The sequence below is a fragment of the Phaseolus vulgaris genome, chromosome 3 (assembly GCF_000499845.2).
Source record: "Phaseolus vulgaris cultivar G19833 chromosome 3, P. vulgaris v2.0, whole genome shotgun sequence".
Classification (NCBI taxonomy): Eukaryota; Viridiplantae; Streptophyta; class Magnoliopsida; order Fabales; family Fabaceae; genus Phaseolus; species Phaseolus vulgaris.
Genome location: NC_023757.2, coordinates 46,997,646 through 47,016,525, shown reverse-complemented (window position 1 = coordinate 47,016,525; position 18,880 = coordinate 46,997,646).

Here is an 18,880-nt window from a genome sequence, read left to right as displayed (position 1 = left end):
TTCTCACTCCCATGTTCTCAAACCACAATAACACACATAATGCATATCAATGCCCAGCTACCTAGGATGCACTTCTTAATTCACAAACTTAACATCGGACAAATACAAACCTATTCCCACCTTCCAATGCTCTCCTTATCGGACTTCATTTCTCTCATCAATTTTTTATATTTTAATATCTATAATTTAGTTTCATGCATTTAAATTTAAAATCTTTATACATGATTTGAACTTTTATTTCTTCATTATCACATTTTCATCAAAAACAAATTCATAATCTCATAAAGCTCTCAAAAAAATTCTTTCAAAATTCATATGTCCTCTCCATTGCATCTTACGGAATATTTTTACTTTATCTCAAACTTTTATTAGGTTCCATTATAAATTTTATTATTTTCTAATCATCATATTCTCTTCTGATTTTTCCATATGCACAACCTTGTGACAGTTCAACCCACTTATGAAAAAACACAATAAAATTTATAAATAAAAACTTAAAATTGTATTAACCTCTATAAATCATACAGAAGACAAATTTTTACTTTATCTATATATGTCTAAATATACAAAATACATAATGTATATAGAGTCATTTATCATTAGCTCTAGAATAAGATCAATAAAGAAAATAATTGACTACACCTTGTAAGTTTCTAGACCTTGACAATCTTTCTTATATTACTTAGTGCCAGAGTATCCTTTATTAAAAACTGTGTAGTTGCTTTTTAATTTGATGATTCAGCCAAATTGAGACTTTTGTGCAATAGTCTAGCGATAAGGAAATGTTTATTAACACTAATTTTGTTATACTTGTAAAAAATAGTTTAGAAATTAGATATATGGAGGAATCAGACCAAACCATCTAGACTTTTTTTTAAATAAGATGATAATCACATAAACATGATTTACATTAATATAAAAAAAATGCTTTGATTATCATAATATAATAACAAATTATTTTAAAGAAGACATCTTAAGATCATTGAGTAAGTAAGTTATTTTAACTCATAAATCATGTAAATATGGTAAGATTTACATGGATAGACATAATAACAACTAGAGGAAGATCATGAAAGACACTAACATTGAAAAATTGGTAGAAGGAAAATAAATAATAAACATGGTACAAAGAGAAAGATTTTAGCATAGTTTTAGGAAGAAACTCGTATACTAAAATGTAACAGAATAAGAATAAGAAGATATTTTTATTTTGTGTATGTAAAAAAAAATAAAACACATTACATATATAAAGTTATTTTATCCCAAATTTTAGAACTTGACAACCTTGTTTTTACTATTTGGTGTCCAAGTATCATTTTTTTTCAATGTAGTTACGGCATAATTTAATGAATGGACTATTTTAGAAATTTTGTATAATACAAAAAGGTTATCATATCCTCATCATTTATGAAATATAAAAAAATAAATTACTTAACTTCAATTTATATATCAAAAGGTTTGATAAACATTCTTTTGTTTTTTTTAAAAAAAATAAGAAATAATATTTTATGTGTTTTTTTTATATTTGAACAACACTGGCAAATGAAAAAAAAAATTGCTCTTAACCATCTTGGTTTTCATGATGGATAACAAGAAATGTCCTTTACAATTGATCCATTATTAAAAAGTTATAGCTTTATAGTGAGCTCATTTAACTAATTTTTCTCTCAAATAAATAGTGTTAGAATTTTCTTTAACAAACTTGTGCAACATAATTGGATGGTTGGTTTTGATGGAAGAGCTTAAAGGATAAAAACCTTGTCAATGGTCCCATAGGCCTTATCATTACACAACTTAAGGAAAGAAAACAAATGTTGGGAAAATTGAAGAGAGAAATAATGGGGAGGTCTTTACTAACGGATTACTAGTCAAAACACAATAAAACATGACACTATTACTTAAAATTTTAATACATTAGTTTTGTGGTTTTTTTTTATCTAGATGTTGTTTAGCTTACTCATTTCTACATAATGTGAGACTCCAACTCACACTGGCTCAAACAACATTATTGTTTGATATGCTCAAACTCGAGGGATAGTGTATCAATGTTAAAGGTCTTACGCTTGAGGGAAAGATTGTTAGGATTCTGGTGAGTTGGAGTTTTACATGGTATAGAAATAAGCAAGTTGGATAACATATATGAAGTCCCAAAAAACTTATTGTTCTTAGGTTTTTGGTTGAAAATGATTTCATATTCTCATGTGTATTAGCTCATGACACATTTGTGATTATTCATCTTGATATTTCTCAAATCGAATTGTCCAACAAATAATACCATAGTTGATATGATTTGTCTTAGTGACTCATTCAAACAAATACGAATAAGTAGATAATAGACTCTAGATATATGCATCCCATGTATCAAAAGTCTTACTGACATAATTTGAGTAAGCATGTCTCATTGGGGTGAACAAGAGTATAAGTAAGAATTACAATTAGATACATTTGATTAAAAAAACTTTAATCTAAGAGAAAATCACTAATGTGAAAGTGACATAAACTTTAGAAAGAGATATTTGATATTCAAATATGACTTGTAGTCAAATATTGTTTAAAAAAATACAAGTTGAAAAACATATAAGTGAAAAAAAAAAACATCATAAACCTATTTGAATTGAAAATATTATATTCAATATATAACTCATAACTAATTAATCAATATATCGTGATGTTTCTTTTAAATATATATTTTTTCTCATATTAACAAACACTTAAATAAGAAAAAAAACATACGGATGGCTAATTAATCAATATCTTTTTATATTTTTTTCAAATATATGTTTTCTCTCGTATTAACAAACACTTAAATAGGAAAAAAAATTACTGATGACTAATTAATAATTTTCTTTTGATATTTCTTTCAAATATTTTTTTTCTCTCCTATTATCGAACACTTATTCTAACAGTGTCAACTAGAAATCAAATTAATTGATCAGTATTGAAATCAAAGTCATTGAACAGTGATTATTAAAAGTAAGAATGAATGCATATCTAAGCAGCTATTAATAAGTGGAATTGATGAGTATTAATTATCTACCTGGGTCCTTGTACTGGAATGACTTTGAAGATGAACCTTTTTTGGAGGTAAAACAAGATAAAGAGAAACAAGCAAGTCAAGATCAATACTTATAAGTGCATTACTATTTATTTTAGCCAGTATATGAGAACAAAAAAAGTATTATTATAAAAAAAGATAGTTTACTTAAGTGATTTTGATATGAGAACAAACAAGATAAATTTACTAGCATTAAAGTTTTGGAATTTCTTGTATGAGTCGCATGCGTTGGGTGGTCTAGAATATTTTGTTTTAGGGTGAAAGAAATACTACTACATACATAGCTTATATGTTTGGCATAGCCTTTGCATGAAAGATTTGAGTATACAAATTTGTTAGATCGAATCCAATTGAAAATGTCATTTACCTTTTATTTAGTTGAATGATAAAACCAAATTTTGAACTAAAAACCTTGTACAAATTACAATCCAAAACTGTTACTTAATATAGCAGAATACTATTTCACGTGAAATAAAAGAGTAATAAACATGTTGGAAGAAGTTTATTGGTGAGCGTTCTCCACTGCAAAACACATTGCAGCAGCCATTGTAAAATCAACATCATCCAAACATTATTAGTCTTGCGCATGTAGAATGTGAAGATCACGTCTTAGACAACAAAATAATGGCAAACAAAAGTATGTTGGAAGATCATTAAATCAACAAATTAAACGGAGAGAGAGTAAAAGATTATTAATTTGTACTTTGTATGTGAAGTAAATGATCCCAAAACCAGGTAGATAATAAACCATATCATCCACTCTATCCATCATATATTCTCATTATAATTTTTTAATTCATAGTTTGACTCTGCTTTTCGAATAACTCTGGAATCTTGCTATTTTTTATTCCGTATATCAAATGAAGTAACAACACCTCCGCAATAATGAGTTAAAAGAAATACTAGTTTGCAGTAGTATATGAAATGAAATATTAATCTACAAGCCGTTTCGTCGCAATCGAATATAGAACAATCCCCAATAAATCTCGGAAACTTTGCGAGTAAATTACAGAGGAACCTTAATTAACAAATCTCCAATATATTACATCGAAATTCGTTTGGCAAAATAGACAAAACAAATAATTTATATAAGAATCACTGGTCTAAAAAGTCCTGTGTTTATTGTCTGATATATATATATATATCATTCTCCATATCTGCTTGGTCCCCCACTCTCCCTTACATTCTCTCTCTTCTTCTTCTTCTTCTTCTTTTTTTCCCTACTTCGATTCTATCTTTTAATATCAAAATCCAGACTAGAACATCTGTTTTATCTAGCATGTACCCAAAGCATATCTGCAACTATCCAGAGAGTACATTTTTTTTGTCCCCACTCTATTTTTCCTCACATGGATTCTCTCTCTTAATATCAAATTTCAGACCACAACATCTATTAGTTTTATCTACCATGTAATCCAACACATGTCTACTACCTCTCCTGGGAGGACGTTTCTTTCAAAACTCTCTAATCATCGATCGATATCAAAGAGTAAGCCACAAAACATAATTGGAATTTTTAAATTAGTGTGAATTATAAGAAATTTCTGAGTCATACTACGTATTCATATGATGCTTTTTTTCAATATCTTTTTCACGTTATTTTTCTTTTTTGCTTTTACAAATTACATACTTGGAGGTTGAATTCTGGTAGATGTTTCATAATCATCCAATCTTTAAATCACGATTTACTAAACAGATTGTGATATGATTATCTTATGATGACCTTGTCCTTAATATTAGCGTGGATAAGATGTTTTGGATACTTGAAATCTTGTAATGGGGACACAATGTTGGTTACAAAGTTATAGATGTTTTCTTTAGTTATTATTCGTAACCCATTAATTAGTTACATTTATCCTTTTCAATAAAAAAACTTATCTTATATTTTTTATTTTTAAAAAATAAAAGTGTACCTAAATTCTAAACTTCAAAACGTATAATATTTTGATATTAAAGATGTTATCTTAATAACATTTTGAAGTTAAAATATTTGTGTCATTTTCTAATAATCAGATCACTTAAAAGTTGAAGTCAATCATAATTTAAATATACAAATCTTTCTTAATTTTCAGAAGTAACTTTTAAAAATAACGTTGTGTAACTTTTAAAAATAACGTTGTGATAGAACTTCAAATTCAAAACAAACAAATAATAATAATTCGAATGTGATCATTGATTATATTATCTCAATAAATTTGAAATAAATAATATATATATATATTTAATAAGTTTGGTGTATAAATATAACTATCTCAATTTTGTAATTTATTATATTTAGTTTTGGAGGAAAAAATATTAAAAGGTACCTAGGACTATTTGAATCCTAAATGTTTGAATCTGAAGCAACAGTTCAAATTAGGAAGGTTTTGTTGAGTGGGTTGATTTTTTTTTATTTTTTTTAAAGCTGATTAGCTTTCTTACACCTTTTTATATACTGGTGGTGTTGGAATATTTTTTAAATGTTTTATATTATTAATTTTATTTTGTATTGATAAAAAAAATTAACATAAAAGTGCCAAAACTTTTGTATATAGTTAAGAAATTGGTTAGGAGGGGGGTTTTGAAGGCTTCTGACTAGCCTTCAATTGGAGCGATTATAATATGCAAAGTAAGAACAATTAAACAATTTTTAGTTAAGTACAGTACATAAAGGTTAAGATAATATATAGTAATAAAATATAATGTTAACGTGGACTTTATATAGGATTTATTATTGTTTGAATGTATCTTAAGTGGAACACTTAATGTACTTACGGCAGATATGTTTCAACTAAAACCTATCTTAGGGACAAAAATTAAGCTAAGACTTTATTGTTGTTTGAATGTATCTGAAGTTTAAGTGGAACGCTTAATGTACTCACAGTAGATATGTTTCAACTAAAACCTACCTTAGGGACAAAAAAAAAGTCAAGCTAAGGAAAGGATTACATCATTTCATCTTGAATGAACTATAGTATATTTTCAAATTGTATTATTTCTTATTTAATGGTCATAAAATTAAAGATTTTATTTTATATTTATTGTTGTTATATGCCACATTGTGTGTTAGACAATGTCATCGTTCTTTTGGAAAAAGAAAATTATGTATGTTTTGAAGGTATTAATAAATAATGAATTTATCTCAAGATTCACTATAATAAAATCATGAAATATAAATCAATTTTTAGACACCAAAATAATTAGTTGCAATAATAATTAAATTAGAGACCATTTTAGAAATTAAAAAAAAAATGTTTCTAAATTAGTTTTTATTATTGTTAAATAGTTTCTAAATTGGTATTTAATTAGCAACCAAGGTTTTAACTACCAATTATTTAGTTTCTAAATTTGGTATCAAAAACCTTGATTGCTAATTAGATACCAATTTAGAAACTATTTAGCAATAATAGAAACTAATTTAGAAACCAAATTTTTATTTAGATTCTAAAATGGTTTCTAATTTAATTACTATTACAACTAATTATTTTGGTCTTTAAAAATTGGTTTTTATTTCATGATTTTGTTATAGTGATTAGATAAAACAAAGATAATAGTTTCACTTCTAATAAGAATTATAAAATTTTGTGGTTTGAAAAAAGTTTTATCCAAGTCGTATGGTGAGTACCAAATATTCTTATTAAATATAACTTTTTCAAGATAAAAAAAGTGATATTCCTAAGAATTCGTATGGTGAGTGTCAAATATTTTTATCGAATATAACTCTTTTAAGATAAAAAAAAAGTGATATTTCTAGAAAGTTCAATTTATACCTCCAAGAGTTAATTATCGAGTTGTTGATGAAGTTTGAGAAGAGATTCACTAAAAAAAAAAAAAATCTAAGTCAATGAGAGTTAAAAACATTATTCAATATATGATTATAAAAATGAATAAAAGAATGTAAGTGTGAAATTTGTGCATATTTATATTTCTTATTGAGTCAAGTTGAAATATTAAAAATAAATAAAAATAAAATATACGATTAATTATCAATTATTATTATATAAATAAATTTATGATTTTATCTTATTTAATTAAGATGCATCTCATTTAATTAGATTTTATATTATGTGTATCTCTTTATATCTTAAACACAGATAATTACAATTTCTACTATTTTATTTCTTCGACCACATTAGAAAGAGTTAAATAGTTACATTTAATTATTGTTAGTCTATTAAACTTTTAAATAAGGATTAAACATGCAATGAAAGTATCATGTAAAAAATAAAATGTGATATCCCACAATAACTTAAATTATAAAATATAAATAAATATAAAATATTTATCTTAGAATTTAATTTTATGAATTTGAGTTAAAATTAAATGACATGTCCTAATCTATCGGATACTGTTCTGTTTTTATGTTGCCTTTTGATCCTCCACTATTTCTTGCCATATTTTATTTGGCTGAACTAATTGATTGGATTATTATAATATATCTCCGAAAATAATTGTATATGAAGCATGAAAAGACATAGAAGCATTCACTAAATTACAAGTGGTGATGTAGGTGACTTCAGACTTATTAACGGGACCCACTCATCTCATATATAGTGAGAAATTCATGAAGGAGATAAAAATTATTTTGCTAAATCATGGTTTCCAAGAAATCTCCCAAAACTCGCTCATGTCTTATCTTCACTTGCTAACTAATTTTCTCTTTTTCAGACGCAGAATGGAATCTTACAATAAAAAAGCTGAGAAACTTTTCCCATCTCGATTATTAACTTGATCAGTCATAATTTAATATATAAGTTTATCATATGTGTGTGTGCATTGGGTGAGGCAAAGAAAGGAATGAGAAGAATCTGAAGGAAGCAGAAAAGGAGAAACGCATAAGTTAAGGGAACTCAAATTTAATAGTTGTGCATGAAAATTTTGAGGAGGATTCCTGAATAAGGTACAAGAACTACAAGACATATGGGATGAAGCAATTGTCTTTAAGCAGTCTTTTGGAATTTCTTGCTGAGAGAATTCTCTGGCATCCATAGTAAAATGTTTCTTCCTTCATAACAATAAAGACGGAAAAAAGAGTAGCATGAATATAGCCATGTGCATTTAGATACCCAATTTGATAGCAATTGTTCTTTGCATTTTAAATTCTTCATAGTATGCACGCTTGGTGGATTATCTTAATTTTTAGGAAGAGAACATACCCAAAACATAGCCATGCCAAAGGTATAAAGACACCAACATCGAATGTTGTGCTATATTAACGATAAATGACAATCTCTCTTCTTATTATATTTGCATTATTTATCGTTTAACTACAAACCCATGGAATATAATAAATATTTTCATCCAAAAATATCTAACCAATCATTGCCCAAGCCCTTCTATTTTTCCCTCACTTAAATCAAGACCCATCTCTAGTTACAAAAAAATTGGAATCCTAACGGAAAAATTAAACTTCACTCCCCATATGTTTTTAATTCTATATAATTAGACCCGTGTCACATGCATATACGTATACCGGCATATTATAGTATGAAAAGTACTTACATAGATGTATAACGAAATCATCATATGCTAAAAACTATAAGCAAAACAATTTCAAAGGCTAAAAACTAAATACTGCATATATACATATGAGAAAAAAAAATATTTTTATTTTCACTTTTGCATCTCCTTTGTGTCTTCCTTCTCAAAATTTCGTCCTTTTAATTCATCTTAAATATGATAAAAAGGAATAAATTCTAAGAGTCAAAAGACTATAATTTTAAATTTTACAAAATGATAATGACATATGTATAAAAGCAAAAATGGTGGGTCATACATATAGCAAATTACTATCTATTGAACTTGGGGATTATGAGAATAAAGACATGCATGATATTCACGTGGTCACACTACTTTATTAGTCACAAAATGATTAGGTGAGCAAGTCTTTAAATTAGATTATGCTGAACCCGGGTTTAAAGTTTATCCTATTTATCATGTAGACTCTGAAAAAAATATATTCGTAGTCAAAATCGTAAGAAACTTTAATATTAACATATTAGGACAAAACTTAACTATATGTAATATCATATCAACTATTTCTGTTTTTTCAATCAAGATTGGAGGTTCGCTTTTATTAACACATGACATTTAATGGAATTATAGTAATTAAACAAATTATCATGATATGATTGAAAAACAACAGAAACAATATTTATAATACTATCTAAGTTTTGTCTGATATATAAAAAAGGAATCAGAAAAAATGATGTTGATACTCTTGTCATGAATTGTAAAGTTGGAGCATTTACAATTTAGAGTATCTCTTACCACACTTTATACCAATTAGAAGAGATGAAATTTTGATACGAGAAAAGAAAAAAGAGAGGAATATAAGCGAGAAGGAATATTAATCTTTAAGTATTTTTATTTTTATATTAATATTTAGTTTAATTATTAATATACTTTTATTCTTAAAAGTTTCTCATCTTTTGTTTTTTACCTCGCTTCTACAAATGTTATGTTTTACTAATTTTAGTCTTGAAAACTTTTTTTTTTAAGTTATCATTGCTAATATTTTGGTGACACAAAGTAACAACAGAAACTTAAATAATATTTTTTAAATTACATAAAAAATTACAGCAACTAAAATAAATAAAAAAACACAATACTACAATAATAGAGGTACATTTAACCCAAAGTAAATATGTGTATACGGTGAATTTATATATTTAAAAAGTATCTTTTATTTTATTTTATATTTTTTATCAATAAATATATGTATAACTTTTTTAATAAAATCTGCATATTAAGTATCATTATGAATATTGGAATCTCTTAACATTCAAAACTTCACCAATCATATGCTCAAATATGTAAAGTGTAATAAAGAGAAGAAAAAATACATAAACACAGGGCTATACCAAACCCATGAAAAAAAAAACAACAACAAAAAAACAGGCAACCGGTACTTGTTATAAAAAAAAATATAGACTAATACAAAAAGACATAACAGAATGTCATATAAAATCTCCAAAAACTGATAAAAAATAACTTTAAAATGAACTAATTTATCGATTTTTCTTAAAAATATATATATAAAAATAAATAAATTTAGCCTTCTCACAAAATTTTATATATCTTCTCCGTTTACCTCCAAGAAACTAAGGTATCACTATAAGAAGATTTGACAAAACATTAAAGAAAAATTATATCTGTATAAATAAATAATTTAATATGTACAATCAACTAATAGAAATTTTGATTAATAGTACTAATTATCTCATTATATAAGTTGAGATGAGTGAAGTCATAACAATTCTATTAAATAGAAAGAATTTCAATTATATATTCTTTAATATTAAGTCTTCCATCCCACATAAACTCAGTTAATAACGTTAGAGGGCTAACCCGCAATTACATATTGACGTACTTAAATAGAAATATACATGGCCACATGCATGAATGTATGTTATCATGCGGGGGAAAATATTTATTCCCAAATGTTTTTCACAAGTATGAATATGTTAATGAGTAAACAAGGAAAAACAAAATTGGATATTAACATGCTAAAAGTATAGTAGAATTTGTTTCTAAGGTTATATCTATTATCATGACACAGAATATTCTTCTACTCATGATCATGCATTTTAATAATTTGAAATTAATTAATTTTTTCAATAGTTGTTAACTATTATATATTGTTATGGAACAATTTTGATGAGTAACATAATCAATTCAAAGTTAAGTAAATTATGACAACATAATTAATAAGAAAAATTAAAGAATAGGTTAAAGTGTATACCAATTGAAATGATAAATTTATGAAAGGTTTTTCATAACATGTGAAATTAATGATCGGCATATGTAATCTTCAAAATGTTTAGTTTGCCTTGTAAATAAATATATTTTCTACTATAACTTTTTGTTCTCCTTCTCTTTGTGTGATTTATGGATGAAAAAGAAAAAGAAAGAGAAGAAGGTGTGAATGTTATGTTTCATGCAGAAATTAATGGTAACTAAAATCACACTATTTGATGCAAAATGCGTGCATGGAAAAGAAGGAAACATGACTTCGTGCATGGATATGACTAAAATTAGCAACAATACCACGTTATTATATGAGATTTTCTCATCTGTGCGGTTCTAAGGTCACGTTAAATATGAGATTTTTATATTTTTTTTATCAACAAAGAATAAACAAAATAAAATATGATATTTCAGGGTGTTTCAATCCTTATACAGTCATTTTAGGGATGTTCCAACCTTTATACAAAAATTGGTTAAAGTCAATTAGTTCAACACCTGACCAGCAAACAATCTACAATAAGTATTATGTCCTTGACACCTGTCACATAATGAGATTAAATTAAATAAACTTCTCATCGTCATGCCATTTGCTAATTGAAGTTCAATATGTGTTTCCTCCATGTTGAATTTGAAGTAGAATATAAGCTCAATTTTTATTTACAAATACGCTTAAGATTCAGCCCAAAATATAAAAAATAAAGGAAATAACACTGAGTCGATCTTGACAGAAATAGCAAAATCATAAAGGCAAATTCTCTCTCCACCTTCATACTTTCCTAATGTACCTTCATCTTCATATTAATCGTGAAAAATCAATTTTAACTTTTTTAAAAAAAAATTAAATAATTCTAAATGAAATATAATCTTACATTTTTAAATAACCTCAATTGCATCCAATACCCTCATACCTCCCTTCTAGACGCAACACTTTCATTATTCTCTAACTACAGCGTTTAAGAGAAAAATTTCTTCATTTGACATGTTTTAATTTACTCCATAAGACAAATACATACTTACCTAAGGGTTTGGGTCTCTTGTAGTTAGAAGTTTTTTCTCAAGCAACATCGCAAAAATTCTATCAAGAAAATACTTATTATTACATTTGCAATAATTCCATGAAGTGTACTATTATTGCAATCTGAAGCAAATTGTGAACAGTTTGAACCAAAAGTTTCTTTTGCAGTGCAGATAAAAAAATAATTTAGTTTTATACTTCATTTTTGCATCTTGTTGTTTATTTTTTCTGAGTTTTGTAACTTTCAGATTGTACAATAAATGAAAAAAAAAAACAGAGTCATCAACAGTAACATAAAACTTACTTTAAAGCTACCAACGTTTACCACTACCCACCACCACCCACTATAAGCAAACACCACCATTTATATGAAGATAAAACTTCACATTCTCCATCATACTAAGAAGGGTGTTATTGAAATTAAAAAAGTATAAAGTACAAAGAAAATGTATGGAGGTGCAAGGAGAATTTGCGAATCAGAGAAGGAACATGTATATTGTCTACATCAGCATTTTGATCCTCTTACTTTTTTTTCCCGTGATTATTGTCCTCGTAATTTAAAAAATCTGTAATTTTGGTCAAATTCTTAACTTTGTATACGTTATATTTTTTTATTTTGGACCAAATGAACACTGGAATAATTTAATTCATTAATAACTAAATTAACTAACATATAAAATATAAAAAGAAATTAATGTATACAATTTTTTTTACCAAAATTACAATTTTTTTTTAAATCCATGGAGAATCATAGAAACGGAACAGGGAAGAATTAAAATTACAATTTAACTGAAAGAAAATGTTGTTTTTGAAAAGAAAAATACAAAATAATTAAAAAACGCAGGTACAAAAAGCAACTATCTAAATATAAAAGTGCCAGAGCAATTTGGGCCTTGCCCAATGTACTTCATAGGAGGAAAATAGATCAAGCCCCAAAAGTATTAGACTAGACAATTATTATTCTAACTTCTCTTTTTAAGTTATGCACTCCTTCCTTTTTTTTAATCTTTTCCCCGACTATCCAAATAAACATTCTCCCGAACCTCTCTCATTTAACTCTCTCTTCAAGAAGACACAATCCCTTCCAGTATAACACTTCCAAAATACACACTCCCTTATATGCACTCGTAATTATTTGAGCAAAACTTTTATCTTGAAATTTTGATGCTTTCTTTGTTTTCATTCAGATTTTTTTCTCACCCTTACCCACATTTCTCAAATTCTAAAATCACATGTAACATATGCCCCTTATATAATTTTCCCTATTCTTTGCCTTTTGACCTAGTTTCTTCTACTAATGACACTGGACTCTTTCTTCCTTCCTGCACCTAAATACGTTCTTCTGTCATCCCATACAAAACATGAAAATATATTTTTATCTTTTTTGTGTCACTCTCATATTCTGAATTACATAATCCAGAAGTTAATCTTGAATTTGAAAATAGCTTACGAATTATGTAATTCATAATATATTTTTAAAAAATGATATTCCATATTATATAATTTGGAAGGTTGGATTTGAGAGTAGCTTCTGCATTATGTAATCCGGATACACATTTGAAAAAAGACTTATAGATTACATAATTCGAAAGCTAATATTATATTAAAAAATATCTCCAGATTAGGTAATCCATAATTTAAGCATGCATCTGAAAAAAAAACTTCTGGATTACATAATCTGAAAACTAATTACAAATTTAAAAGAGAACTTTCGGATTATATAATTAAAATATTAAAAAAATAAAAAGCGGAGAAAAATATATGAAGGTGAAGTAAGCAGTGATGAGATTGACACAGTTTATGCTCATCACAAACAAGACTTACGTCCCACTTATGTGTTTTGTGTTTACACGAAAAGTAGTTGGATAAGGTCAAGACCAACGACAGATACACACAGTGAGTTACGAGGACTCGTAAATGTATTGTATACTTGTATATCTTCACATTTATCTTACACTTTTCATAGCTTAAAAATTGATTTGGCTTAAGTCCATGTTATTTCACTTTTGACTATAGGATAATGTTTTCAGTGTATTAGAAAACTCATTAGTTTTTTTTTTTTTAAGTTTTATGATTCGACGAATAAGATTTAAAGAGATGAAAAAAGAATATGGAACAGCAAACTAACTCAAAAAAGGAAGCTTAATGAAAAAAAAATTGTTTTATTTACTTCTAACTTCGTGCTTGGCATGGATTACAAACTCTTCACCAACTGTGGGAGTTTCCTCGTTTAATATAGAAACATCAAATTTACATTTTGTTTGCTGTGATTTTCATGTTTAACAAGGAGTTACTTCATAATCATTTTCTTATTGTCAATTGTTGATGTTACACTAAAGAAAAAATATAAGAAATAAAAACCTAAACAAATATATTAAAAAAGACATTTATTCATACCTTATTGGAGATAGTGATAGTTGGAGACCACTCCTACTGTTTCCACATTTTTCACCAAGTTTCCTCAAAAAAAAGTTATAATTTTTGTTTCTTTTCCTCCTTTATGTAACTTGATTTGCAACTTTGGAGGTTGGTTGTAACCTAAACTCCATATGTTTTTTTTTCAAGTTTAGTATATAAGTTTATTTTCTCCCAACTTCTTTATTTCAATCTCATACTTTCTTATTGTATGGTTTGATCACTTATACTCTGGTTTATTATTCATTAGAAAAATACGTTTTTAACCTTGAATGAGAATAGAACACTTAACAAATCCTATGTTGGGAATAATATTTGGCTTCTTTTGTCATTCTAAATTCCTTTTCATAACGAAAATGATATCCTTGAAGTAATTAAGGGAATATATAGAGTTTAGTAAAGAATTTTAGGCTCTCGTTATTAAAATTAAAATTTTACACATTAGCGACTTCAAAAATTATCATTATTTAGGCTATATATCAATTACTAATTAGTGATGAAAACAATAATTAAATCAATAATAATAAAAAATATATAACTTTACTGTATTAAATTTAACTAGAATACATTTCAGTATAAATATAGTATTTATATTATAATTAGTTTAAAATAAATTTAATTATATATATATATATCATTTATCTTGTAAATAAATTAATATTTTTTAAAATTTAATGGTTTAGTCACTTAGGTTCACTCGATAAGTTAATAATTGAATTCTCGTGAAACACGCTTATTTCATATTTCAAATCTAATTTTATATAAAATCTGCATAATGACCAAAAAGTTTGTTTTCCAAATTGAATTGAATCAATTATGATTGAATTAAATCAATAATTAAGAAATTTTAATTTGATACTAAAAATGAGAAAAACGAAAACATAAATAACAATTTTTTTTTTAATTTAGATAAAAAAAATATATGGTTCACAAAATTAGTCACTATATAATTGTGATGGAATTCAATTATTAATTTGGTTATTATTTTATCACTTTGTAATAGTTGGGATTTAAATATATTTGTATATTAGAATTATTTAGTGAAAATGAATTGTATAAATAATCATATTTATTAAAGTCTTACCTCAAAAATTTTATATAATGGTTGATTAATAGATTTTCACTATTTTATCAGTGTTTAATAAAGAATTTAAAAGAAAATTTTTATTGTTTTATCTTTTATATTTGTGTTTATTTATATTTATAATCATTGCATTTTACTTCACTTATATTAAATTATATCAATATGTTAGTCAAGCTCCTCGCTCAAATTATTTGTTATTACTTAAGTGAAAGAAAATGTTGATGTTTTAGTATTTTAGTTGATGTTTGATCGATAAAACATTAGAAAAGAAAATGTCTTTTCTTCTTCCTCACTCCAACCATAGATAGGTTGCTTGAACGACAAGTAATGTTATCCTAACAACATGCCAATATCATTATTTAAATTTAAAAGAGAAAAAATAAATCATACGTATTATTATCTCTTTTATTTAATTTTCATATTGCATTTTTTTTACATCACTACCCATTATATTTATTACCGTTGTTTTCTCTACGTTTCTCCTTATCTTAACTTTTCTTTTCCTTTCACACTCTGCTTGTTATGCATCATTCTTCCCTAAAATGTCTTGGAGCTTCATATTTTCCTATCTAAAATGTTGTGGCCGCTATCAATCACGCAATTATTTAAGACAACTTCTTTAGCTATACATCTTTGTCTATAAAACATACTCACACACAAAAAAAGACAAATAGTCCTGAAATCAAAGTTAAGAAAAAAGTACCGTTTAATTTTTTTTTATTTCTTATAGCTTAAATTACGTGTATAATATCAATTATTTCACTTCTAAACACTTTATTTAATTAATAATTTTTAGTGTGCGGTATAATTAAATTAGTTATTCTCAAAGTCAGTGTCATAATGATGAAAATATAATAGACTTATGATGTGACATTAGTTTTGTCATAAACTGATAAAAAAAATATAAAATATTTTAACAAAAAGTTAATGTTGAAAATGAGTATTTTTATAAAAAAAATCTACATGAATATTTTCGTAATGCTACGTTCCAAATTCATTGTATTTTTTAATTATTGTATAATTTTTTATGAGAAAGTGAATTTCAATAATTAAAATGACGTAATATTTGAGTAAACAATAATTTCGCTATTGTTTTAAGTAATTGTTAGATCATGTGTCTGACTGATGTTTGATTATTTATGGATTGTTTTTCGACTTGTATATTTAATATTATAAGAAAACATAAGTTAAGGGATCTCAATTAAATAGACTTAATCATCTTTAATTACTCAATTAAGACAGAATAATGATTAAAGGTGGAGGTGTTACAATCCGGTCTATATATGCATGATTATACTCTACAAAAAGAATCATCTAATATCTAATTACTCTTAACTCCTATGTCATATTATACTCATTATATTTATGTTCTTATTGACATGAATGTCGGAGTGTTATCGCAGGAGGAATCCCTCTCATTTTAAGAGGTTGAATCACTTGAAGAGAGACCACTAGAAACTCATTCAATTTCTGACCTATTTCGAGTTGGCTAGAAGAATAATGATAATATAAGGCATGATTGTGAATTATTTATAGCATGTGTTGTTCTGAAATTGTGAAACTTGGTTGGAGAATATATTGTGTATGTACGTAGATTTTGTTAATATTATGAAGGCCGAGGCATTTGATTTGTGTTATTTCCACGGTCTAATGACGTGGGTGTGAGTAGATGAAGAAGAAAAGAATACATTCTTGTATGTATTTTATTTTGAATTTTGATGTTGTGTGGTTGAGGATTTGGATTATGGAAAACAAGAAAAAAAGAAAGTGATAGAATATATGAAGAATCTTCTTCTACACACCAAATCCTGACAAAAGCACGTGGTAGAGACATTCTATGAGTCAGCAATGAGGGGGAAGTTGAGCAGAGAGTTTGGAGCAGAGAGCAGAGTGAGGGTCAACATTAACGGCGCCGTTGGTCTCATGTTTTATCTTTAGTACTTGGTCCGTCGTCTTTGGGCACCCACGTGAAGTACCTTCTCTCTTTGTCTAAGTTGAGGGTGCATCGTATCTTTTACCAACATTCAAGATTCTTCTCTTCGCCTTGTACCTCTCAACACCACCTCGCCACATCATCCTCAAATATTCACCTTATTCCATGTTTTCACGACTTTCAAAAATATTCACTCACTACTGTCACTCAAATTTATGTTTCTATCACCAACCTAATCCTACCATTCCTAGGATTCACTCTCACTCGTTGAATTTCACTCACCAACATTATCACTCATCGTCAACCTCACCAATCTTAAAACCCAACTAAAATTTTATAACTTTTTTTCATGAACAAATATCGATCATCCAAAAATACAAGTAATTTTCTTTGCTTACTCCACTTTAAGTAAGGGACTGTGTATCGTCTCAACCATGTTTGACCTCATAGAAAGGTCTTTGACGATATGGATTATTAGGATTTTTTTTGTACGAACATTCGAAAAATCTTGTGATGTCGTGACTATAAGAAAACTGTTAAACAAAAATAAATTTTAAAGATAAAAAATATTAGTTGTTGTATTGATTAAATTAGAGATAATTTTAAAAATTAAAAAAATATTATTTTTTAAATTAAATTTTATTATTGATAAATAATTTTTAAATTGACATCTAATTAATTACAAAGGTTTTTGTTACCAAATTGGTAGTTTAAACCTGGTAACTAATTAGATACCAATTTATAAACTATTTATAAATAATAAAAACTAATTTAGAAATCAATAATTTTTTTAGTCTCTAAAATGGTTTCTAATTTAATCAATATAACAACTAATTCTTTTTGTTTCTAAAATATGTTTTTATTTAATAATTTTTTTGTAGTGTGATATCATTAAGTCAATTGCATGACGATCTCCTTAACTATCCACAACCAACAACTAACCTTAACAAATCTATATTGACGAAATTTTCAGAACGCGAGTCAAAATTCACGAAGATCATTTATGGATACTTTGGTCAAACACAGGAGAGGAGAGAAGAGGAGAAGGAGAAAACAACTTTTTTTCTAAATCTAAAAACTCTCATTTGTAACTTACGAGACAAGTGTGCTGATACTATCTTTTTAAGATTTAAACTTGTACTTAGAAGAATTCTTTTGAGTCACAGCATAAACACATTATAATTTTATAGAAGTTTGCAAGACTTTATTTATATTGACAATATAATTTTAAAATGAAAACAATTATAAATGGATTTAAAATGGCGTATCTTTTGATTCAGCTAAATTTTATTGCTCTAAATATTTTGAGTATTTTTAAAGATTTTCTTAGGATTAATTTTTCTTTCTTTAAAAAAATATACCACCAAGAAAATAGATAATTCCATAAAATTCTCATTTCTCGATTAAAAAAATTTCTCAGAGATTGGAATGTGATACCTTTTGTTATCATAAACAAGAGAAATATAGAAATGAAATAATAATCTAAATAAAATGATATGCTAGTTTTGTAAGATGAAGTTTTGGAAGTTAAATAAACTTTCTTGAACACCACTGGAAAGTAATTTTTCTTGCATCGTAAATTATCTTCGGGTAAGGGAAGCTATCGACATCTAATTATTTTAAATTTGATTCAGATGTGCGAAAATTATA